The sequence below is a fragment of the Tachyglossus aculeatus genome, chromosome 7 (genome assembly GCF_015852505.1).
Source record: "Tachyglossus aculeatus isolate mTacAcu1 chromosome 7, mTacAcu1.pri, whole genome shotgun sequence".
NCBI classification, from domain to species: Eukaryota; Metazoa; Chordata; class Mammalia; order Monotremata; family Tachyglossidae; genus Tachyglossus; species Tachyglossus aculeatus.
This window is the reverse complement of record NC_052072.1, coordinates 47,527,013-47,552,212: the sequence shown is the minus strand read 5'-3', so window position 1 is coordinate 47,552,212 and position 25,200 is coordinate 47,527,013. Positions and strand designations below refer to the sequence as shown.

Sequence of the window (25,200 nt, the reverse complement as noted above, 5' to 3'; positions counted from 1 at the left end):
GTCAGCTGTGTGACTTTGGGCCTCAGTTCCCTCATCTGTAAAATGGGGATTAAGATTGTGAGCCCCCCGTGGGACAACCTGATCACCTTGTAACCTCCCCAGCGCTTAGAACAGTGCTTTGTGCGTAGTAAACACTTAATAAATTAATTCATTCATTCAATCATATTTATTGAGTGCTTACTGTGTGCAGAGCACTGTACTAAGCGCTTGGGAAGTACAAGTTGGCAACACATAGAGACGGTCCCTACCCAACAGTGGGCTCACAGTCTAGAAGGGGGAATAATAAATGCCATTGTAATAAACTGGGGATGGCTCCCAGTGGGCAGGGCAGTGAGGAAGCACGGTTATCAGGGCCTTGTGTTTGCCCCTTCTCAATCAATCAATCAATCGCATTTATTGAGCACTTACTGTGTGCAGAGCACTGTACTAAGCACTTGGGAAGTACAAGCTGGCAACATATAGAGACAGTCCCTACCCAACAGTGGGCTCACAGTCTAGAAGGGGGAGACAAAGAACAAAACCAAACATACTAACAAAATAAAATAAATGGAATAGATAGGTACAAGTAAAATAAATAGAGTAATAAATATGTACAAACATATATGCATATATACACGTGCTGTGGGGAAGGGGAGGAGGTAAGATGGGGGATGGAGAGGGGGACGAGGGGGAGAGGAAGGAAGGGGCTCAGTCTGGGAAGGCCTCCTGGAGGAGGTGAGCTCTCAGTAGGGCCTCTTCAGACCATCGCTTCTGAGCTGTTCTGCCTCTAGGCCCTCTTGATTGCCTCAGAGCCAGCTTGTTTAAGTGAACAAGACTAACTCCGCTGACTAGAGTCCCTAGGAGTGGTAGGATTCCAAGGGATGGAGCGTGACGGGCCTTTAGGCCTCCACTCCATTTTGAGTGGCCAAGCCGCCATCAGTGGGCACGTCAAATATCCTCCCCTCCTTTGTCCATCCTGTCCGGGTGTCTGCCTTACTGGCAGCTTGCCCTGTCAAGGTCTTGAGACTGGATGGAGTTCCTTCCTTCGCAATATTGACCATTTAACATCTGTAATGAGGAGAACCAGGCAGAGCCGAGCAATTATGATGAGTAGAAATCTAGTGCTGCCTGTTTTAGAGTACATATCTTGTCTTGGATCACTTGTGAAGCTCCGATGCTGTAACTGTATATACAAAAACTCTGTATTGCTTGGAGTTGAGCTGGTTTTGCCTGGCAAGGCCTATTTGAGCCTTTTAGACTTTTAACCTCCCCCTTTTAGACTGTGAGCCCACTGTTGGGTAGGGACTGTCTCTATATGTTGCCAATTTGTACTTCCCAAGCGCTTAGTACAGTGCTCTGCACATAGTATGCGCTCAATAAATACGATTGATGATGATGATGATGTCTGTCTGTCGTCTATGATCGCTAGTAGAAATAAACTTGTTTCTAACATACCCACTCAAATACACGGAGGAGCCCGTGAGGTTTTTTTCGACAGCTCCGCCCAACTCCATGTCTACCGTGCTCTGCACATAGTAAGCGCTTAACAAATGCCATCATTATTATTATTACCCCCAGGATAGATATCCAGAAACTGGTTTATTGGCGAGGAAGTCCCTCTTGGTCACAGGGGAGGCAGTGAAGTCACCTCAGTGCCTTTCCCCCTCCCTCCCCGTCAGCCCGAGGGAGAAACTTCTGCTCCAGACCGCTTCCCGTTCCATCCTGTTTGGCACCAGGCTGGATCCACAACTGCTCGAGGGCCTGGAAACCCGCCACGGACACAAGCAGAGTGATAAAACTCCATAAAAGAAGAAGTAAAGGATCCTATGACAGGTGAGGACACATTCCCACCCTTCTTAACTCACGTTGACTAAAAATGGACTCCAGATCTGAGATGTTCTGAAATTCTCTTTGCTTGAAATTCCGACACCAAGTTGCCTCGGGTTTCCTGACTGTCACCTGGGGAATAGACACTTGGCTCCAGATTGGACTCCTTGTTTGGCAGAATAAACTCCAAAAGGTCCCAATCATCGCTATTATTTATTGAGCACCCCTAGTGCAGCATGGCACAGAGGATAGAGCACAAATCTGGAAGTTAAGAGGTCATGGTTCTAATCCTGGCTCCACCACTTGTCTGCAAGTGACCTTGGGCAAGTCACTTCACTTCTCTGTGCCTCAGTTACCTCATCGGTAAAATGGGGATTGAGACAAGTACCCCCATGTAGCCCAGGGGGTCCAATCTGATTGCCTTGTATGTAACCCTTTTAGACTGTGAGCCCACTGTTGGGTAGGGACTGTCTCTATATGTTGCCAACTTGTAATTCCCAAGCACTTAGTACAGTGCTTTGCACAAAGTAAGCGCTCAATAAATACGATTGATTGATTGTATGTAACCCAGTGCTAAGAACAGTGTTTGGCACATAGTAAGTGCTCAACAAATATCGCAATTATTAATAGTAGTAGTAGTAAATAATAATAATAATCCACATGTATTTATTGAACTCCCACCAGGTCTACACACCTGAGTGTGCAACTCAGCTAACAGCAGGGGTAACGAAGCTACCTACCTCTTCTAGACTGTGAGCCTGTTGTTGAGTAGGGATTATCTCTATCTGTTGCCGAATTGTACTTTGCAAGCGCTTAGTACAGTGCTCTGCACACGATAAGCGCTCAATCAACACAACCGAATGAATGAATGAATGCACTAATGAGCTCAAGGTACAGGCATAGGGTAAGTGCTTAAGAAATACTATTTTTATTATTGATTATTATTATTCTGTACTAATTGCTTGAGAATGGAGCTAAGAAAACCGAATTAAAGACTATCCCTACCCACAAGGAGTTCAAAATCTGACAAGAAATGCTATTTTTATTATTGATTATTATTATTCTGTACTAATTGCTTGAGAATGGAGCTAAGAAAACCGAATTAAAGACTATCCCTACCCACAAGCAGTTCAAAATCTGACAAATGGACAAGCTTCCACTTCCCCAAAGCTCCTCTTCCCTTCCTGTCCCCTTTCCAGAATTTCCATAAACTGAGTCCCCGAAGTATCCTGGATTTGGCTGCCCTCCTTACTTCACCTAAATGTAGTATTTCTTAAGCGTTTACTGTGTGCCAGGTCCTGTTCTAAACTCTGTGGTGGATACAAGCAAGAGGTGTTGGACACAGCCCCTGTCCCACAAGGGGCTCACGGTCTTAATCCCCATTTTACAGATGAGGAAACTGAGGACCAGATGAAGTGACTTGTCCAAGGTCACGCAGCAGACAGGCGGTGGAGCCGGGATTAGAACCCAGGTCCTTCTGTCTTCCAGGCCCCTGCTTTATCTATCTACAAATGACCGACCGACCGATTGAAAGAGTGCCTGTGTGGGAGCCAGTACTGGCTACTGTGAAAAGTGGGAATTTATTTTCAATGTCGCTTACAAAATAACAATAATAATAATAATAATAATAATAATGTTGGTATTTGTTAAGCGCTTACTATGTGCCAAGCACTGTTCTAAGCGCTGGGGGGGATACGAGGTGATCAGATTGTCCCACGTGGGGCTCACAGTCTTCATCCCCATTTTCCAGATGAGGTAACTGAGGCCCAGAGACGTTAAGTGACTTGCCCAAGGTCACACAGCAGACATGTGGCCATGCACGAAAGAGTCAGACCTCATACTGACCATGAATGTCACTAGCCGATGGCCACACAGGCTGCCGTTTCCCTCCTAAACCACTTCCACCCCTAAAGTAAGCTTGAGCAAAAGCCTTGAGAAACATTTAGAGCGCGATGACAAGACTTTTCCCGTCAAATCTCTCCCTTTAGGGTTTCACAATGATAAAATTTCAGCAAAGGGAGGTTGAAGCTTCTTTTATTTGTGCTCGGTTGTGAACAGAATCAGGTTTTTCTACTTTATTTATTTTACTTGTACAGATCTCTTCTATTTATTTTATTTTGTTAGTATGTTTGGTTTTGTTCTCTGTCTCCCCCTTTTAGACTGTGAGCCCACTGTTGGGTAGGGACTGTCTCTAGATGTTGCCAACTTGTACCTCCCAAGCGCTTAGTATAGTGCTCTGCACACAGCAAGCGCTCAATAAATATGATTGATTGATTGATTGATAAATGGGAGGTTTTTTTACCAATAAAGATTTCTACTAAACAAAGTTACACTTGCTGCTGACCAGAGAATACGCAGTCAGTCAGTCGTATTTATCGAGTGCTTCCTGAGTGCAGAGCACTGTACTAAGCGCTTGGGAGAGGAAAACCCCTCCCCTGCCCCGAGGGGACCCAGTACAGTATACTGGGAGAGGAGCCACAAAATGTTTATTCCAGTCTCATGTGGCAAAAAGACTAGCATCTCTGCATGGCGTAGTGGTTAGAACACCGGCCTGGGAATCAGAAAGCTGTGCCAACTTGTCAGCTGTGTGACCTTGGACAAGTAACTTCACTTCTCTGGGCCTCAGTTACCTCATCTGTAATGTGGGGATTGGGACTGTGAACCCCTTGTGGGATGGGGACTGTGTCCAACCTGATTAGCGTCTATTTACCCCAGTGTTTAGTACATGCCTGGTACACGGTAAGCTTTTAACAAATACTACAATCATCATTATTATTATTATTAGTGCAGTGCTTGGCACATAGTAAGCACTTATTTCACAAATGCCACATTTATTATTATTAAATAATAAATTAAGAATAATTAATAATTAGGAGAAGCAGCATGGCTCAGTGGAAAGAGCGCGGGTTTGGGAGTCAGAGGTCATGGGTTCCAATCCCGGCTCTGCCCATTGTCAGCTGTGTGACTCTGGGCAAGTCACTTCACTTCTCTGGGCCTCAGTTACCTCATCTGTAATATGGGGATTGAGACTGTGAATCTCTTGTGGGACGGGGACTGTGTCCAACCTAATTAGCTTCTATCTACCCCAGTGTTTAGTACATGCCTGGTACACAGTAAGCTCTTAACAAATACTACAATCATTATTATTGTTATTGTTATTAGTGCAGTGCTTGGCACATAGTAAGCACTTATTTCACAAATGCCACATTTATTATTATTAAATAATAAATTAAGAATAATTAATAATTAGGAGAAGCAGCATGGCTCAGTGGAAAGAGCGCGGGTTTGGGAGTCAGAGGTCATGGGTTCCAATCCCGGCTCTGCCCATTGTCAGCTGTGTGATTTTGGGCAAGTCACTTCACTTCTCTGGGCTTCAGTTCCCTCATCTGTCAAATGGGGATTAAGACTGTGAGCCCCTCGTGGGACAACCTGATCACCTTGTAACCTCCCCAGCGCTCAGAGCAGTGCTTTGCACATAGTAAGCGCTTAATAAATGCCATTATTATGATGATGATGATGATGAACAGAGACTCCATCATTGAGAATGACCCTTCTACCACTCCCATTGATCTAAACAGAAACAGGAAGTGGATTGTTCAGCCGAAGTAGATGGTTTAGGGGCCTCGGGGCATCCATTGAGCAATTTTTAGAGTACTTTCAGACTTCTTTTTCTCCTTCCTCTTTCGGCTTCTCCTGTTCCTCATTCTATTTTGAGGCAGTCAACCCGATTTTCCAAGTTACGGTGGATTGTTCAGCTATCAGGAGTGGGCCTGGCTTTCTTCAGCTCAGGGGGGGCTCTCCGTTCTTTAGTCACTCTGGGACTCTTCTAGACTGTGAGCCCGCTGTTGGGTAGACACCGTCTCTATATGTTGCCAACTTGTACTTCCCAAGCGCTTAGTACAGTGCTCTGCACACAGTAAGTGCTCAATAAATACGATTGATTGATTGACTGAAAGCAAATCCGCCAGGCACAGACCTTCGCTCTCCACGCCAGGCCTGTGCAATGGGGTAGAGGCCAGGGTGAGTCACTTCTGAGCAACACTACCACTCAATCAATCATATTTATTGAGCACTTACTATGTGCTCATATTTATTGAGCACTTACTGTGTGCTCATATTTATTGAGCACTTACAGAGTGCAGAGCACTGGGAAGAGTACACTACAACATTTCCTGCCCACAGTGAGCTTTCAGTCTAGAGGACTAGACTGCATCATCGAACACCACCAATGGTATTGAGTGCTTATGGTGTGCAGGACACTGTACTAAGCGCTTGGGAAAAGTCAGAGGTTATGGGTTTGAATCCTGGCTCCGCCACATGTCTGCTGTGTGACCTTGGGCAAGTCACTTAACTTCTCTGAGCTTCAGTTCCCTCATCTGTAAAATGGGGATTAAAACTGTGAGCCCCATGTGGGACAACCTCATTGCCTTGTATCCTCCCAGCGCTTAGAACAGTGCTTTGCACATAGTAAGCGCTTAACAAATGCCATTATTATTATTATTATTATTATTATTATTATTATTATTATTATTATTATTATTATTGTGGGCAGGGAATGTGTATGTTTATTGTTGCATTTTACTCTCTCCAGTGTTTACTACAGTGCCCTGCACTCAGTAAGTACTCAATAAATATGATTGAATGAGTGAATAACCAGACAGGATAAGCAGCCATTTCCTAATCTTCCCACACAAAAATATAAATAACTTTTAGTCGGTTCATTCATTCAATCGTATTTATGCATTCATTCAATTGTATTTATTGAGCGCTTACTGTGTGCAGAGCACTGTACGTTTACGCTTGGGAAGTCCAAGTCGGCAACATATAGAGACAGTCCCTCCTCAACAGCGGGCTCACAGTCTAGAAGGGGGAGACAGACAACAAAACAAAACATGTACACAGGTGTCAAAATCCTCAGAACAAATCGAATTATAGCTATAGGCACATCAATAATGAAATCAATAGAATAGTAAATATGTACAAGTAAAATAAATAGAGTAATAAATCTGTACAAATATATACAAGTGCCGTGGGGAAGGCAAGGGGGGGGCGATGGGGAGGAGGAGAGGAAAAAGGGGGCTCAGTCTGAGAAGGCTTCCTGGAGGAGGTGAGCTCTCAGTAGGGCTTTGAAGGGAGGAAGAGAGCTAGCTTGGTGGATATGGGGAGGGAGGGCATTCCAGGCCAGGGGGAGGACGTGGGCCAGGGGTCGACGGTGGGACAGGCGAGAACGAGGTACAGTGAGGAGGTGAGCGGCAGAGGAGCGGAGGGTGCCGGCTGGGTTGGAGAAGGAGAGAAGGGAGGTGAGGTAGGAGGGGGCCAGGGGATGGACAGCCTTGAAGCCGAGAGTGAGGAGTCTTTGCTTGATTCATCGGTTGACAGGCAGCCACTGGAGATTTTTGAGGAGGGGAGTAACATGCCCACAGCATTTCTGTACAAAGTTATGGAGCACTTACTGTGTGCAGAGCATTGTACTAAGCCCTTGGGATAGTAGAAGCAGCGTGGCCCAGTTGAAAGAGCCCAGGCTTTGGAGTCAGAGTTCATGGGTTCAAATCCCGGCCCCGCCACTTGTCAGCTGTGTGACTGTGGGCAAATCACTTCACTTCTCTGGGCTTCAGTTCCCTCATCTGTAAAATAGGGATGAAGACTGTGAGCCCTCTGTGGGACAGCCTGATCACCTTGTAAACTCCCCAGTGCTTAGAACAGTGCTTTGCACATAGTAAGCGCTTAATAAATGCCATCATTATTATTATTAGTAGTAGTAGTACAATATAACAATAAATAGACACATTCCCTGCCCACAATGAGTTTACAATCTAGAGTTGGTTCAATCCAGGCCTGGAAGAGGTGCTGACCACCCCGTTTCAGCTACCGTTCTAGGGCTCTCTTGTGTCCAACCTGATTTGCTTGTATCCACTCCAGCGCTTAGTACAGTTCCTGGAGCATAGTAAGCACTTAATAAGTACCATAATTATTCCAGATGGGGGATTCCCAGACCTGCTCCCCGTCAGAGGGGAATCGTTCGAACGAAACAAGGATTCAATCAATTCCTCGGGCTCAGGACCCTGAGTGGGTACGGTGGGCACAATTCGCCTAGGAAAGGTCAGAAGTCACAGGTAGCCCAGGAAAGGTCACAGGTCAGGTGGCCATTCAGCTTATTTTACAACAGATAGTCCATTTTTCAGCTGGTCTGTTCAGGGGACCGACTGCATCTTATACAGATTCAGTTTCGGATGCTTTTAGGTCTGTTATCTTAATTTTCTGCCTCTAGTCTCCTTACACTATGGGAAGAGCACGGGATTGGGAGTCGGAAGAGCTTCCCCGGTCCACCACTCTGCCTGCCGTGTGACCTTGGGCAAGTCACATACTTTCTTGGTTTCTTCATCTGTAAAACAGAGATAAAACACTTGTTCTCCCTCTCTCTTAGATGTGAGGCCCATATGGAACAGGGACTAGATTAGATTAGATTAATCTTGTATCTGCCCCAGAATTTGGCTCAGTATTTGCCACATAGTAAATGCATAATAAATCATGATAATAGTAACAAGAACAATGTTCTTGTGTCTCTACATGTTACCAATTTGTACTTCCCAAGCGCTTAGTACAGTGCTCTGCACACAGTAAGTGCTCAATAAATATGATTGATTGATTGATTTAGCACTTACTAAGTGCCAAGCATTGTACTAAGAGCTGGGGTGGATACAAGCAAATCAGGCTGGACACAGTCCCTATCCTACATGGGGCTCACAGTCTCAATCCTCATTTTACAGATGAGGGAACTGAGGCACAGAGAAGTGAAGTGAGTTGCCCAAGGTCACACAGCAGACATGTGGCGGAGCTGGGATTAGAACCCATGATCTTCTGACTCCCAGGACGGTGCTGTATCTACTAAACTATCCTGCTTCTCTAATACCATTGTTATAATTAGTATTTAACTGTGGCTAAATAATAATAATAATTATGGCATTTGTTAAGCGCTTACTATGTGCAAAGCACTGTTCTAAGCACTAAAGAGGTTACAAGGTGATCAGTTTGTCCCACGTGGGGCTCATAGTCTTCATCCCCATTTTACAGATGAGATAACTGAGGCCCAGAGAAGTGAAGTGACTTGCCCAAAGTCACACAGCTGGCAGCAGAGAAGCAGCGTGGCTCAGTGGAAAGAGCCCGGGCTTTGGAGTCAGAGGTCATGGGTTCAAATCCCGGCTCCGCCAACTGTCAGCTGTGTGACTTTGGGCAAGTCACTTCACTTCTCTAGGCCTCAGTGACCTCATCTGGAAAATGGGGATTAAGACTGTGAGCCCCCAGTGGGACAACCTGATCACCTTGTAACCTCCCCAGTGCTTAGAACAGTGCTTCGCAAATAGTAAGCACTTAACAAATACCATCATTATTATTATTATTGAGCCACGCTTGGCTAGGGCATTGGCCCAGCAATGGCCTAGCACAAGAACATTGTGCTATAGGAGGAAAATCTAGGGTTCCTCTGAATGGGGTGGGGCCGGAGGGGGAGAGATGTGCCTGATAAATGACTTCACATCCTGGGGGTAGGTCCAACCCAAAGTTTACAAAACACTTTGATATGTGGCCTTACGCAGAAGCATTTAGCAGTCTTTGGAGGAAGAGATGTTTATCAATTATTAAGATGAATCGCCGGCCAAGAACACCTTCCCTCCTCATGGCCAACAATGACACTCCCTCACCTCCAAAGCCTTACTGAAGGCACATCTCCTCCAAGAGGTCTTCCCTGACTAAGCCCTCATTTCCTCTTCTCCCACTCACCCAGACTAGCTCCCATTAGTCATCCCCAGCACCCAGCCCCACAGCACTTTCATTCAATCATATTTATTGAGCACTTACTGTGTGCAGAGCACTGTACTAAGCACTTGGGAAGTACAATTCAGCGACAAATAGAGACAATCCCTGCCCACAATGGGCTCACAGTCTAGAAACGGGGAAACGGTCATCAAAAGAAATAAACGGGCATCAGTAGCACCATTATAAATAAATATAATTATATATATACACATCAGTAATAAAAAATAAATAGACATATAATTATGTACCTATATACACGCATGCTATGGGGTGGGGAAGGAGGTATCTGTATGTCTGTCTCCCCCTCTAGACTGTAAGCTCCTTGTGGGCAGGGAATTTTTTCTGTTCATTGTTACTTTGAACTCTCCCAAGAGCTTAATAATAATAATAATGGCATTTATTAAGCACTAATTATGTGCAAAGCACTATTCTAAGCACTGAGCGCTGATGCTCTGCACATAGTCAGAACTCAATAAATATGATCGACTGCCTGAGTTAGCAGACCGATAAGGCCAGCAGCAGACATATGCTTGACAGTCAGTATATAAGATCATGGGAAGATCTAGAAAGTTGAAATGTAAAGCAGATGGAGTCAATCAATGAATTAATTATATTTACTGAGTTCTTTGCTGCGCGTGGAGCACTCTACTAACTCTGAACACGCCTCAGTGGATCTGCCTGTTCTCCGTGCTTATCTCCATATTGTTTCCTGTCAGACTATGCATCTTGCCTAATCTTCTCCACTTCTCTCCTTATGGAGATTCTCATAAATCTGTTTATCACCTGTGGATTTATTTACACCCTCTCTGAGCCTTGCAGGTCAGTGCTATATAGTATCTGTGAGCAGAGTGGGATCCTGAAAGAGCCCTGAGCATTTAGGCGGAAAAAGGGAGTGTGAAGGTGGTCAGGGACAGGGCAGGTGAGGAATGATTTTCTCACTCAAAGAAGCAGCAGCAGGGACTGGTGTCAGGTGAAATGTCTGGTGTTAATAATCTCTACATGATTAAAGTGATTGTAGCTGCCAATAGTGAAAAGTGGGGTGGCCCAAGATTAGGGTAGAAGAAATAAAAAAAAAACAGGAAAGGGGGAGAGAGAAAGAAATAGAGAGAGAGGGAACTGGACAGGGAAGGAGAGAAAAGCAGAGAGGAAAAAAGAGACAGATAGAAAAAGGAGAAAGAGAGAGGGAACTGGACAGGGACAGAGAGAAAAAGTGACAATCCGTGACCGCCTCGGGATAGCTGAGCACCCCTCTTTCCTTGTTTCTACACCTCCGTAGTGGTGAGCTACTTTGTCCTGGATGTTGGTCCAGTCTTGGGAGGTGCCGCGGGAGTTTCCCTTGTTGCCCTGTTGCTGCTGCTGAGGCTGGGCCTGTGGATGGGTCTGTTTTCCTGGCCTTTCTGCCTCGGACACTGCTCCAACCTCAATCCGCCAGAGAGAGGCCCAGAGCAGTGGGAGTGGAACTGTCAGACTAGTCATCCATTCAGTTGTATTTATTGGGAGCTTACTGTACTCTCTTGGGAGAGTACACTATAATAACAACAAACAGACACATTCCTGCCCACGGTGAGCTCACAGTCTAGAGGGGGAGGCATAAATTAATATAAATAAACTATAGAAATATATACATATATATGTGCTGTGGGGATGGGGGGAGAGGGAAGCATTGTTGGGGTAAATGAAGGGATGATTTGGGGGTTCAGAGGGAAGACTATCTCCTTATCTTCCCATCTCTGAGAAGCAGTGTGGCTCAGTGGAAAGAGCATGGGCTTTGGAGTCAGAGGTCATTCATTCAATCATATTTCTTGAGCACTTACTGTGTGCAGAGCACTGTACTAAGCGCTTGGGAAGTACAAGTTGGCAACATATAGAGACGGCCCCTACCCAACAGTGGGCTCACAGTCAAACCCTGGCTCCGCCAGTTGTCAGTTGTGTAATTTTGGGCAAGTCACTTTACTTCTCTGGGCCTCAGTGACCTCATCTGTAAAATGGGGATGAAAACTGTGAGCCCCCCATGGGACAACCTGATCACCCCCCCCCCCAGGGCTTAGAACAGTGTTTTGCACATAGTAAGCACTTAATAAATGCCATCATTATTATTATCTCTCTGCCTCTGTGTTTCCCTCCTTGTCTCCCCACTGGCATTTGGGTGGCGGGGGTGGCACCGATGGGGAGCCACGGTGGGAGTCCCACCTTCCCCAGATCCCCCACTGCCGCCATGTTCCTTGCTCCCAATCCCAGCTTAGGGCTGGAGGTCAGAGCAGAAACGACCTCAGAAGTCACGGTCCAGAAGCGGGGAATGTGGCAGAGGCAGACAAGAACCCGGGGAGGTGGTTTTCTGATTGCACTTTACTCCTCTGGCTGCTTCTATTGCTTTGGACTGCTTGCTTGGGTGGGAATAGCACTTAGTACAGTGCTCTGCACACAGTAAGTGCTCAATAAATATTATTGAATGAATGAATGGTGCTGGCCCAAGCCAAACACCCCCGCCCCTCACCCACTACCACCACATCCATCCTGCCGGGCACCAGGATCAGTTGTCCTTTGGGTAGCAGGGCAGTGGCCAAAGTAGAGAAGCAGCGTGGCTCAGTGGAAAGAGCCCGGGCTTTGGAGTCAGAGGTCATGGGTTCAAATCCCGGCTCCACCAATTGTCTGTTGTGTGACTTTGGGCAAGTCACTTCACGTCTCTGGGCCTCAATTCCCTCATCTGGAAAATGGGGATGAAGACTGTGAGCCCCACGAGGGACAACCTGATCACCTTGTAACCTCCCCAGTGCTTTGCACATAGTAAGTGCTTAATAAATGCCATCATTTAAGCGCTTAGTACAGTGCTGTGACACAGTAAGCACTCAATAAATACGATTGAATGAATGAATGGTCCCTTTGATTCAATGTGATAAATATGAATAGATAACGACCATGGATAAAAGCTACAGATCAGTTCCGATAAAGGAACAGAAGGGCTATTGTGTTCCCAATAAATACAGCGTGTGTTTAAATAGCATATTTCATCCAAATTGCTGACTGTGCCCTACGAATGGCAGAGAAGCAACGTGGCCTTGTGGAAAGAGCATGGGCCCGTGAGTCAGAGGACCTGGGTTCTAATCCTGACCCTGCCACTTGTCCGCTGTGTGGCCCTGGGCTTGTCGCTTAACTTCTCTATGCTTCCATTCTCTCCTCTGCAAAATGGGGATTCAATACCTGTTCTCCTCCCTACTTAGACTGTGACCCTCATTTGGGACCTGATTATCTTGTATCTATCCCAACATTTAGTATAGTGCTTGGCACATAGTAAGCATTTAACAAAGACTTTTATTATTAGTACTATTATTATTATTTTGTCACACTCCTTCTCAGTGAGGTGCCAAAAACTATTTTCCCTAGTAAATCCATGAAGATTTCTAGGGCAGAGATGCAGACAAAAGGCTGTGCAAACAAATGGATTTTACCCTGCATTCCTGAAGGTCAGCATTCATTCTTTTCAGATAAAATCAAGGTCTGATAGAGCACTCTAGGATGTTGGGAGGAACTTAGGGAGAGAGGGAATGGGAGGGTTGAGGGGTAGGGAAAAGAGAGGGAGGAAGAGAAGAAAGAAATAAAGGAGGGGAGAAAGGGTGGAGTGGGGAAGGGAGGAAGAGAAGGGTATCTGGGCCACTGTAAAGAGGAATGTGATCTGGGGGAATGCAGAAATTTTGCCTTTCATCACTGAGTGGCTGGAATCAGTGGAGCCCCTAAGTCAGAGCTGGAGAAGGGGAGCTGATATATTCAGGTTTGATCTCTGCAGATTAAGTGCTGTAAAATGTCAGTCAGTCGTATTTGTTGAGTGCTTACTGTGTGCAGACCACTGTTCTAAGTGCTTGGAAGAGTCAATATAACAATAAATGGACACATTCCCTGCTGACAATGAGCTTAGAGTCGAGAGGAGGAGACAGATTTTTAATACGAACAAATTGCAGATATGTACATAGGTGTTGTACCCTCTCAGGGTTGTACCTGGAGAGTTTCCAGTACTCTACCAGTCTCGACTTTGGGAGGGAGAGTCAAGCAGGGGCATATCCATTCCATTCCTAGCTTCCTAGTGAGTGGAAGGCAATTGGCTACAAGTCAAAACTCCCCTGTGCTGGGAGAGAGTCGAGAGTGGAGACTGGGGTTGACTGCATAGAAGGAGGCAGTGGTAAACCACTTCTGTATTTTTACCAAGAAAACTCTCTGGATTTACTACCAGAATGACTGCAGATTGAGGTGGGGTGTTCTGGGAGAGATGGCGTTGCTATGGGGTGGAGGTGACTCGACAGTATAAGACAAGACATAGGTGCTGTGGGGATAGGGGAGGGGGATGAATAAAGGGAGCAAATCAGGGCAGTGAAGAAGGGATTTGAAGAAAAGGAAAAAAGGACTTGTCAGGGAAGTCCTCTTGGAGGAGATGTGTCTTCAATAAGGCTTTGAAGGGAGGGAGAGTCATCCATCAGACGATGGATATGAGGAGGGAGGGTGTTCCAGGCCAGAGGCAGGATGTGGGTGAGAGGTTGGCAGCAAGATTGATGAGACTGAGGCAAAGTGAGAAGGTAAACATTAGAGGGCTGAAGTGTGCGGGCTGGATTGTAATGGGAGAGTAGTGAGGTGAGGTAGGAGGGGGCAAAGTGATTGAGTGCTTTCAAGCCGATGGTAAGGAGTTTCTGTTTAATGCAGAGGTGGGTGGGCGGGCAACCACTGGAGGTTTTTGAGGAGTGGGGAAACATGGCCTGAATTTTTTTGTAGAAAAATAATCCGGGCAGCAAAAGGAGGTATGGACAGGAGTGGGAAGAGAAAGGAGGCTGAGAGATCAGCAAGGAGGCTGATATGGTAATCAAGGCAGGATAGGATAAGTGCTTTCCTGGGCCTAGTAGGGAGCTATAAAGTCTTAAATTTGCCTGGGAATTGTTTATTTGGTTAGAGTATCCCATGCCCCTTTGAAGTTGGGCACAGGGCAATGTGTATAATAATAATAATAATAATAATAATAATAATAATAATAATAATAATGGTATTTGTTAAGTGCTTACTATGTGCAAAGCACTGTTCTAAGCGCCAGAGGGGATACAAGGTGATCAGGTTGTCCCACATGGGGCTCACAGTTTTCATCCCCATTTTGCAGATGAGGGAACTGAGGCCCAGAGAAGTGAAGTGACTTGCCCAAAGTCACACAGCTGATAGTTGGCGGAGCCGGGATTTGAACCTGTGACCTCTGATTCCCAAAGCTGGGCTCTTTCCACTAAATCACGCTGCTTCTTATCAGCCTGGCTGAATAATTCAGAGAATCGGGCACGAGGTGAGGGTAGGTGGGTAAAAACAGCGCTTTTTTTCTGGACCAGCTAGTTCTAGAATCATCATCCTGACAAATATGTTTTTAGGAGGGAACAGTGAGCTCTCCAAGTTTGTTTTGTGATAAGATCCTCTGCGTGGTAAAAAGCAGGACCAACCGCAGAGAGGGCTCAAACTAAAAGGACAGAAGATGTTAGGCCAGTTACAAAATAAACAGATGCAAAGTGAATTCATGAAGGGAAAGATAATTCAAATGATAAACTTTAAACTCTCAGTCCCAACTCTAAACTCTCAATCCTGACTCCCAAAGAGATCTTGGAGGATCATTAGTTGAAAATGCAGTTGCCAAAATGGTCAACCAAATACTGAGTATTATCTGGAAAGAGACAGAAACCCAAAGACACAGCATGGTTGCTCCTGAAATGGTGCATGTATTACTGATGGCTCTGCAGTTTAGAAAGGACTAAATAATAATAGGGATGAAGGTATTTGTTAAGCACTTATATATAGTATAAGTGATGGGATGGTCACCGGTCACGGAGAAGCAGCGTGGCTCAGTGGAAAGAGCCCGGGCTTTGGAGTCAGAGGTCATGGGTTCAAGCCCCGGCTCCACCAGTTGTCAGCTGTGTGACTTTGGGCAAGTCACTTCACTTCTCTGTGTCTCAGTTACCTCATCTGTAAAATGGGGATTAAGACTGTGATCCCCCTGTGGGACAACATGATCACCTTGTAACCTCCCCAATCAATCAATCAATCGTATTTATTGAGCGCTTACTGTGTGCAGAGCACTGTACTAAGCACTTGGGAAGTCCAAGTTGGCAACATATAGAGACAGTCCCTACTCAACAGTGGGCTCACAGTCTAAAAGGGGGAGACAGAGAACAAAACCAAACATACTAACAAAATAAAATAAGTAGAATAGACATGTACAAGTAAAATAAATCAATCGAGTAATAAATATGTACAAACAGCACTTAGAACAGTGCTTTGCACATAGTAAGTGCTTAATAAGTGTCATTATTATTATTATTATTATTACCTGAGACCCTGATTTCAGATCAGAAGCACCACTCCATCACGTGGTTCCATCACGGGATGAATGCAGACAGAACCAGTGGTGGGCTGAAGCTAGTTCTTGACAAATGGTAATTCAATTTCAAAACCGGTTGCAAGGTGACTGTTAAGGGCTAAACTGAAACTCATTATGAGAAACAAAGAAAGAAGTCTTTGGCATTTTGGCTGAAAGTACGGATCGATTATGTCCAGGGGCATTTTTCTCTATCTTGTTGCCAATAAGCGCTTAGTACAGTGCTCTGCACACAGTAAGCGCTCAATAAATACGATTGAATGAATGAATGAACCCATGTCCTCTCTCTGGTCTGGAACTCCCTCCCCCTTTCATGTGAGACAGACCACTGCTCTCCTCACCTTCAAAGCAGCATGGCCTAGTGGACAGAGCACAGGCCTCGGAGTCGGAAAGTAATCCCTTCTAATCCCGGCTCCGCCACTTGTCTGCTTTGTGATGTTCTGCAAGTCGCTTCTCTGTGCCTCAGTTACCTCATCTGTAAAATGGGAATTGAGACTGTGAGTCCCGTGTGGGACAGGGACTGTCTCCAACCGGATTTGCTTGAATTCCCTGCCCCACCCCCAGCGCTTAGTACCGTGCCTGGCATGTAGTAAGCACTTAACAAATATCACAATTATTATTTTTATTATTTGTGCCTCATGGAAAAATAATGAATGAAAGCCCAAACTGTATTGTTTTTGATACACTGGAGCCTTCGTTTGATGTAGATAAGAAATACATATCCCTCCAAAATGTTTTACTTTGAATTATTCCCCAGAGCCGGGGGAGTTATTTGGGCCAAACAGTGAGTGAAGAGATAGAGGCTGAGGGGGGAGAAGAATAAGGAATTAGACGGGAATTAGAGAAGCAGCATGGCTCAGTTGAAAGAGCCCGGGCTTGGGAGTCAGAGGTCACGGGTTCTAATCCCAGCTCTGCCACTTGTCAGCTGTGTGACTTTGGGCAAGTCACTTAACTTCTCTGGGCCTCAGTGGCCTGATCTGTAAAATGGGGGTTAAGACTGTGAGCCCCACGTGGGACAACCTGATCACCTTGTGAACTTCCCAGCGCTTAGAACAGTGCTTTCCACATAGTAAGCACTTAATAAATTCCATTATTATCGTTATTATTAAGGGTTTTATGCAGAAATACAGCAAATTCTACCTGCTGCGGTTCTTTTCTGTATCAGAGAAAGCCACGGATACTTTCAATAGCCCTCATGTGCCACTGCCCTCATAGACAGAGTGGCCAAGAGGTAGCTAAGTACCTTTAGGTTGTGAATGAAAGTGGCTGGCTGTGACCCAGTGGTGGAAATGGAAGCTCAAGTGGAACTGCTCAGTTTGGCCTAGTGGAAAGAGCTGGGAGTCAGGAGACCTGAGTTCTAATCCCAGATCCACCACTTGCCTGACGTGTGACCTTGGACAAGTCACTTGACTTCTCTCAGCCAGTTCCCCCATCAATGAAATGGGGGTGCAACGTCTGTGCTTTCTCCCTCTTAGACTGTGGATACCATGTGGGAGAGGGGCTGTGTATGACCTGACGATCTTGTATCTAATTCAGCGCTTGGCTCTTAACAAATACCGTGATGATGATGGTGGTGTTTTGAATGTTGGTAAATGATTTGCTTCCTGGTGGGAGCCAGAATAATAAGTCCCACAGCTGCCTACCCATGAATTCCCCTGTCTTTCTAGTTTCCTCAAGATTCCCTTCCTTCCCCTTCCTTCCTCTCCCCCTCGTCCCCTTCTCCATCCCCCCATCTTACCTCCCTCCCTTCCCCACAGCACCTGTATATATGTATATATGTTTGTACATATTTTTTGACTCTATTTATTTATTTATTTATTTTATTTGTACATATCTATTCTATTTATTTTATTTTGTTAGTATGTTTGGTCTCTGTCTCCCCCTTTTAGACTGTGAGCCCACTGTTGGGTAGGGACTGTCTCTATATGTTGCCAATTTGTACTTCCCAAGCGCTTAGTACAGTGCTCTGCACATAGTAAGCGCTCAATAAATGCGATTGATGATGATGATGATGATTCCCCCATTCTCCACAGTATCCAGTAGCAGGGGCTCCTGTTGATTTCCCCTCACCCTTGGATACTGAATTACTAGGCATTAAGTGTCACAATGCTGAAGACATTAAAGTAGCCCAGGACAGGGCCTGCCTTGGGAGGAAAAGAAGCATTTTGAAATCTTTGCAGGAAGCCTGATGTGATAATCAGTGACTATTAGCACTCCATTCTGGGCACCCACTGAGTGTTTACTTCACAGGTTATCGAGAAAACCACCAAGTTCCTAAGTTCCCAGATGCATTGGAGACATTTCTACACCTCCTAATGGCTTTGCAAATGCAGAATTTGAAAATATGTTGACAGCAAGTTAGCAATTCCTACCTAAGGGACAACCTGCCTATACCCTTGTTCCTATTGGATTTGGAATAATAATAATAATAATAATAATAAGTATGGTATTTGTTAAGCATTTACTATGTGCCAGGCACTGTAGTCAACACCAGAGTGGATACAAGCAAATCAGGGTGGACACAGTCCCTGTCCCACGTGGGGCTCACAGACTCAATCCACAGACATGAAAGCTTAGACATTTTTTTTTATTTTTGGCTAGCACCATCCCTTAGCTTTCTAAATGGGAAAAAAAAAAAAACATGTTTGTGTAACATTACTAATGCAGTGTGTTAAGTGAGGTAGGGAACAGATAAGGAGATAAAGTTTTTTCTTCCCCGAGGTTAAATTGAATTGCCTAAATTTCTGCAAAAATTACACAATTAATAATAATGATGGCATTTGTTAAGCGCTTATTATGTGCAAAACACTGTTCAAAGTGCTGGGGGGATACAAGGTGATCAGGTTGTCCCACGTGGGGCTCACAGTCTTCATCCCCATTTTACAGATGAGGGAACTGAGGCACAGAGAAGTGAAGTGATTTGCCCAAAGTCACACAGCTGACAATTGGCGGAGCCAGGATTTGAACCCATGACTTCGGACTCCAAAGCCTGTGGTCTTTCCACTGAGCCACGCTGTTGTGACTCAACCTGGATAGAAACTTCTGATGAGGACTGAATTCTATTTTCTCCAAACTCTCTTGAGATTGTACCTTTGTTTACATATCAAAGAGGCCTGATTAGAGTAGCTGATTCAGAGAAAATATTTTTTTAATGGAGGAACTTGAAAAGAAGGACTCTAGAGCTTTCAGGAAACTCTGTCTTTGCAATTTTTTAGGGTATTTGTTAAGGATTTCCTATATGTCAAAAACTGTTCTAAGCCCTGGGGTAGATACAAGTTAATTAGGTTGGACACAGTCCCTGTGCAGTGTGGGGCTCACAGTCTAATTAGGAGGGAAAACAGGAGAACTGAGCTGAAGAGAAGTGAAGTGACTTATCCTAGGTCACAAAGCAAGTATTTGGCAGAGCCGGGATTAGAACCCAGGCCCACGCGCTCTCCACTGGGCCGGGCTGCTTCTGATGAGAGGTTTAGAGACTAGGGGAGAAACCTGTTTAGCCTATCATCATCATCAATCGTATTTATTGAGCGCTTACTATGTGCAGAGCACTGTACTAAGCGCTTGGGAAGTACAAATTGGCAACATATAGAAACAGTCCCTACCCAACAGTGGGCTCACAGTCTAAAAGGGGGAGACAGAGAACAAAACCAAACATACTAACAAAATAAAATAAATACAATAGATATGTACAAATAAAATAAATAAATAAATAAATAGAGTAAAAAAATATGTACAAACATATATACATATATACAGGTGCTGTGGGGAAGGGAAGGAGGTAAGATGGGGGGGATGGAGGGGGGACGAGGGGAGATTAATTGCAAATTAATTTAGCCTATGAGATTAATTGCAAATTAACAGGTCAGTTATGGAGTCCATAATGCAGGGCTAAATGAAACTAGAATACCGGATGAAAGACAGCTCACAGAGACACTTCAATCAATCGGTGGCATTTATGAAGCACTTACTAAGTGCAGAGTCCTCTACAAAATGCTTGGGAGAGTACAATCCAACATCATCATCATCATCAATCGCCCATAATGAGCTCACAGTCTAAAGAGATCATCTAGACTGGGGGATCATCCCCTTTCTAGACTGTGAGCCCGTTGTTGGGTAGGGACCGTCTCTATATGTTGCCGACTTGTACTTCCCAAGCGCTTAGTACAGTGCTCTGCACACAGTAAGCGCTCAATAAATACGACCGAATGAATGAATGAATCTAGATCACCATCCCTCTCCGTTGCCAGCTAGATCCTAACCAGAGGACTCCTAGATCAGCTGCGACTACTGATAATAATTGTGATATTTGTTAAGTGCTTCCTGTGTGCCAGGCAATGTGTACTATGTGTACAATGTGGCTCAGTGGAAAGAGCCCGGGCTTTGGAGTCAGAGGTCGTGGGTTCGAATCCCAGCTCCACCACAAGTCTGCTGGGTGACCTAGTCACTTAACTTCTCTGAGCCTCAGTTACCTCATCTGTAAAAATGGGGATTAAGACTGTGAGCCCTACGTGGGACAACTTGATCACATTGTATCCCCCCCAGCGCTTAGAACCGTGCTTTGCACATAGTAAGCGCTTAACAAATGCCATAATTATTATTATTATTACTAAGCACTGGGGTGAATACAAGCAAATTGGGTTGAACACAGTCTCTGTCCCGCATGGGGCTCGCAGTCTTAATCCCCATTTTACAGATGAGGTAACTGAAGTCCAGAGAATCAATCAATCATATTTATTGAGTGCTTACTGTGTGCAGAATGACTTGCCCAAGGCCACACAGCAGACAAGTGGCGGGGCTGGAATTAGAACCCGTGACCTTCTGACTCCCAAGCCTATGCTCCATCACTATGACACGCTGCTTCCAAGAATATCGTTGCCCAAACTCTCCCGGAACTTAAAATGTGGCTTTGGAACACAGCATGGTGGCAAGTTAGAGCGACAACCCGGAGTTTAATGTTGTTGGGAAATCCAGTTACCCGGGCAGCTCACCGAAAAACCACGCAACGGTGGACGAGGAAGTAGAAAACTGAATCACAAAGGCCGGCACATCCACCGAACGACCACACAACGGTGGACGAGGAAGTAGAAAACCGAATCACAAAGGCTGGCACATCCTTGCGGAGACCCGAATGGAGTTTGGAGAAAGCCAGGTGTCTGGATCCAGACCAAACCACAGCTGAGGTGTTGTCCATTCCTGTCTATGAGAGTGAAACTTGAACCCTCCACTGATTCATTCATTCATTCGATCGTATTTATTGAGCGCTTACTGTGTGCAGAGCACTGTACTAAGCGCTTGGGAAGTACAAGTCGGCGACATATAGAGACGGTCCCTACCCAACAGCGGGCGAGCAGTTTCTTCAGTGTTTACCTATGGGCTGGATTCAGTAGCAAAGGGCAAGACAGGATCACGGTGAAGTTCTCATCACGGGAAGAAGCAGTGTGGCCAAGTGGAAAGAGCACAGGCTTGGGTGTCGGAGGATCTGGGTTCTAATCCCGACTCCGCTATTTGTCGGCTTTGGGACCCTGGGCCAGTCATTGCACTTCTCTAACCAAACAGTCCCTCAAAGATGATATCATTGTCAGTGTTCTTTTGAATACAAAGGACAACTACGTGGGCATTATTATTATTTTTAGCTGACCAAGTTTGCAAACTATAAGTGCTTTAAAATAAGAATGAGACGTTATTTGAAAGAGAAGCAGCGTGGCTCAGTGGAAAGAGCCCGGGCTTTGGAGTCAGAGGTCATGGGTTCAAATCCCGGCTCCGCCAATTGTCAGCTGTGTGACCTTGGGCAAGTCACTTCACTTCTCTGTGCCTCAGTTCCCTCAACTGTAAAATGGGGATTAAGAATGTGAGCCCCCTGTGGGACAACCTGATCACCTTGTAACTTCCCCAGTGCTTAGAACAGTGCTTTGCACATAGTAAGTGCTTAATAAATGCCATCATTATTTTTTTAGACTGTGAGCCCACTGTTGGGTAGGGACTGTCTCTATATGTTGCCAACTTGTACTTCCCAAGCGCTTAGTACAGTGCTCTGCACACAGTAAGCGCTCAATAAATACAGTTGATTGATTGATTGATTGATTGACTGTCTCTATATGTTGCCAACTTGTACTTCCCAAGCGCTTAGTACAGTGCTCTGCACACAGTAAGCGCTCAATAAATATGATTGATTGAAAGGACAAACCATTCCAATAAAAATACACCTTGACCGGTAGGGAGTCGACAATGGGGCTGCTGGTATTTTCGGTCTCGCTGTTTCAAAGACTTGGCAGGGCAGACAAGGAAGCATGGGGTGTTTTTGAAAGGTAGAATCTGGATTCAGTCAGTCGGTTGTATTTATTGAGCGCTTACTGTGTACAGAGTACTGCACTAAGTGCTTGGGAGACTTCAGTATAACAAACACATTCCCTGTCCACAACAAGCTCACAGTCTAGAGGGGGACACAGTCATTAATATAGATTAAATTACTGATATGCACATAAGTGATGTGGGGCACCAGATTTCATTCCCAAAGCAGGACACTTTGATTAGCAGGTTGGCTTGCAGACTTGTGACTTGGAATACCTGCCAGTTGGACCTCAGCCCTTTGTGATTTCATGCTCCCTTCCCTTCAGGGAACTAGATCGTCTTTCCGTATTTACCGCGCCCTCCTGGATTCATCTCTCATCAGTCATTTTGGAAAACACCTGTGCTCTCATCATCGTTTCTGTTCAACTTACCTGAGGTCACTCAATCAGCTCTCCCGTCCCACTCCAAACCACCCACACACTTGGCTCCTCCAACACCAACTGACTTTCTTGGCCTCGATCTTGTCTCTCTTGCTACCTCCCCCTTGGTTTTTCTTCGTATCTGACAGACCACCACTCTCCCCATCTTCAAAGCCATCCCAAAATTACATTTCCTGCTTTCTTGCTGTGTGACTTTGGACAACTGGGCTAACTTCTCTTGGCCTCAGTCTCCTCATCGGTAAAATGGGGATTCAATACCTGTTCTCCTTCTCACTTAAACTGTGAGCCTCATGTTGAGCAGGGACTGTGTCCAACCTGATAATCTTGCATCTGCCCCAGAGCTTAAGACAGAGCTTGATACATAATAAACACTTAACCATTATTATTATTACCTCTTCCAAGAAGCCTTCCATGACTAACCTCTCATCTTCTGACCCTATTTTCCTTCTTGTCTGTGTCACCTTTGCACTAAGGTCTGTACCTAATTATAATAATAAAATGATTGTGGCATTTAAGTGCTCTGCACACAGTAAACGCTCAATAAATACGATTGAATGAAAAGCTTACTGTGTGCCAAGCACTGTACTAAGCTCTGGGGTCAACATAGGATAATCAGGTCCCTAGTCCTTAAGCGCTGTGATAATCCCCCCAACCCCAGCCCCACAACACTAATGTACATTTCCTTATACTCTGCTGCTTCCTCTATCTGTAATTTATCTTAATGTCCACTTCCCCAACTAGATTGTAAGCTCCCAGAGGCAGGAATCATGTCTATCAACTCTACTGTGCACTCCAAAGCACTTAGTCCAGTGCTCTGCATGCAGTGAGCACTCAACAAGTACCACTGAATGACTGATGAATAGCTTGAGTCCTTTTCATTTAATTGTAGTGAGCGCCTACTGTGTGCGGAGCACTGTACAGAGTCCTTTATTTCTGTTCTTTTGGTGAGAATGCAGCTAAACACCTGCAAAATTCAATTCCACATGTCACCATAGCTCAGCCTGGAACTTTGAGGAAGTAACTTGGTCTCTCTGGGGTCTCAGTTTCTTTAACCATACATTTTAATAATAATAACTCACAGGATCCTTATGAGAAACATGCAGGCTGTGATGCTCCTAGAAATGAAAAATGCTTTAAGATTATCTTACCACAACTCCACTATGTTGTAATAATAATAATACTTCTTGAGCACTTACTATTTGTCAAGGACTGTTCTAAGCACTGGAATAAATAAAAGGTTATCAGGTTGGATACAGTGCTTAGCTCAAGCACTTAGTACAGTGCTCTGCACATAGTAAGCGCTCAATAAATACGATTGATGATACAGTGCCTGTCCCTCATGGGGCTCATGGTATAAAAAGGAGGAAGAACAAGGATTTCATCCCGTTTTATAGATGTCAGTCAGTCAGTAGTATTTATTGCACATTTACTGTGACCAGGGCACTGTACCAAGTAATTGAGAGAGTACAATATACAATACACAAATTACCAACTTGTACTTCCCAAGCGCTTAGTACAGTGCTCTGCACACAGTAAGCACTCAATAAATACGATTGAATGAATGAATGAATATAACAGACACATTCCTGGCCCTCAGCGATCTTACGGTCTAGAGGGAGAGACAGACAGTCATGTAAGTAAATAAAATTACAGATATGTACATAAGTGCTGTGGGGCTGGGAGGGAGGATGAATTAAAGGAGCAAGTCAAAGCGACACTGAAGGGAGTAGGAGAAGAGGAAGGGAGGGTTTAGTCAGGAAAGGCCTCTTGGAGGAGACGCGCCCATAGAATAATTGTCTATGGGATTTGAGGAGGGAGGGCATTCCAGGCCAGTAGTAGAATTTGGGCGAAGGGTTGGTTGAGAAGTAATCGAGATGGAGGTACAATGAGAAGGTGAGCTTTAGAGGAGCAAAATGTGCGGGCTGGGTTACACTAGGGGAATAGTGAGGTGAGGTAAGAGGGGGCAAGGAGATTGACTGCTTTAAAGCCAAAGGTGAGGAGTTTCTGTTTGATGGAGAGGTGAATGGGCAACCACTGGAGTTTTTCGAGGCGTGGGGAAACATGGCCTGAACACTGTGTAGAAAAATGTGTCGGCAGCAAAGTGAGGTACGGACTGGAGTGGAGGAGAGACAGGAGGCAGGAAGGTCAGCAAGGAGGCTGATACGGTAATCAACGCAGGGTAGAATAAGTGCTTGGATTAACGTGGTGGCAGTTTAGATGGAGAGGAAAGGGCGGGTTTACTGAACTAAGCCTTCATTTCTCCTATTCCCTCTCCTCCTATGTTACCTAGACACTTATATTTGTACCTTTTACACACTTGATATTCACCCCATAGCACTTGCGTACCTATCCTTACACTCTACTATTTCCCCTATCTCTGATTTCTTTTAGTGTTTGTCTCCCCTTCTCGCCTGTAAGTTCCTTTGGGGGCAGGGAATGTCTTTGTCTACAGAGTTCGTTGTATTGTACTTT

The 25,200-nt window shown here is 45.1% G+C and overlaps 1 protein-coding gene across 1 annotated transcript in view; it reads left to right on the top strand.

Annotated features, from left to right (window-relative positions):
* The first annotated feature begins 1,670 nt into the window (after nt 1-1,670).
* Nucleotides 1,671-25,200, top strand: part of ITGB2 (integrin subunit beta 2) — a 123,846-nt gene continuing 100,316 nt past the window's right edge. Inside the window, exon 1 of the mRNA XM_038749350.1 lies at nt 1,671-1,812. The gene's annotated coding sequence lies outside the window, so the exon portion shown is untranslated. The remainder of the gene's footprint in view (nt 1,813-25,200) is intronic.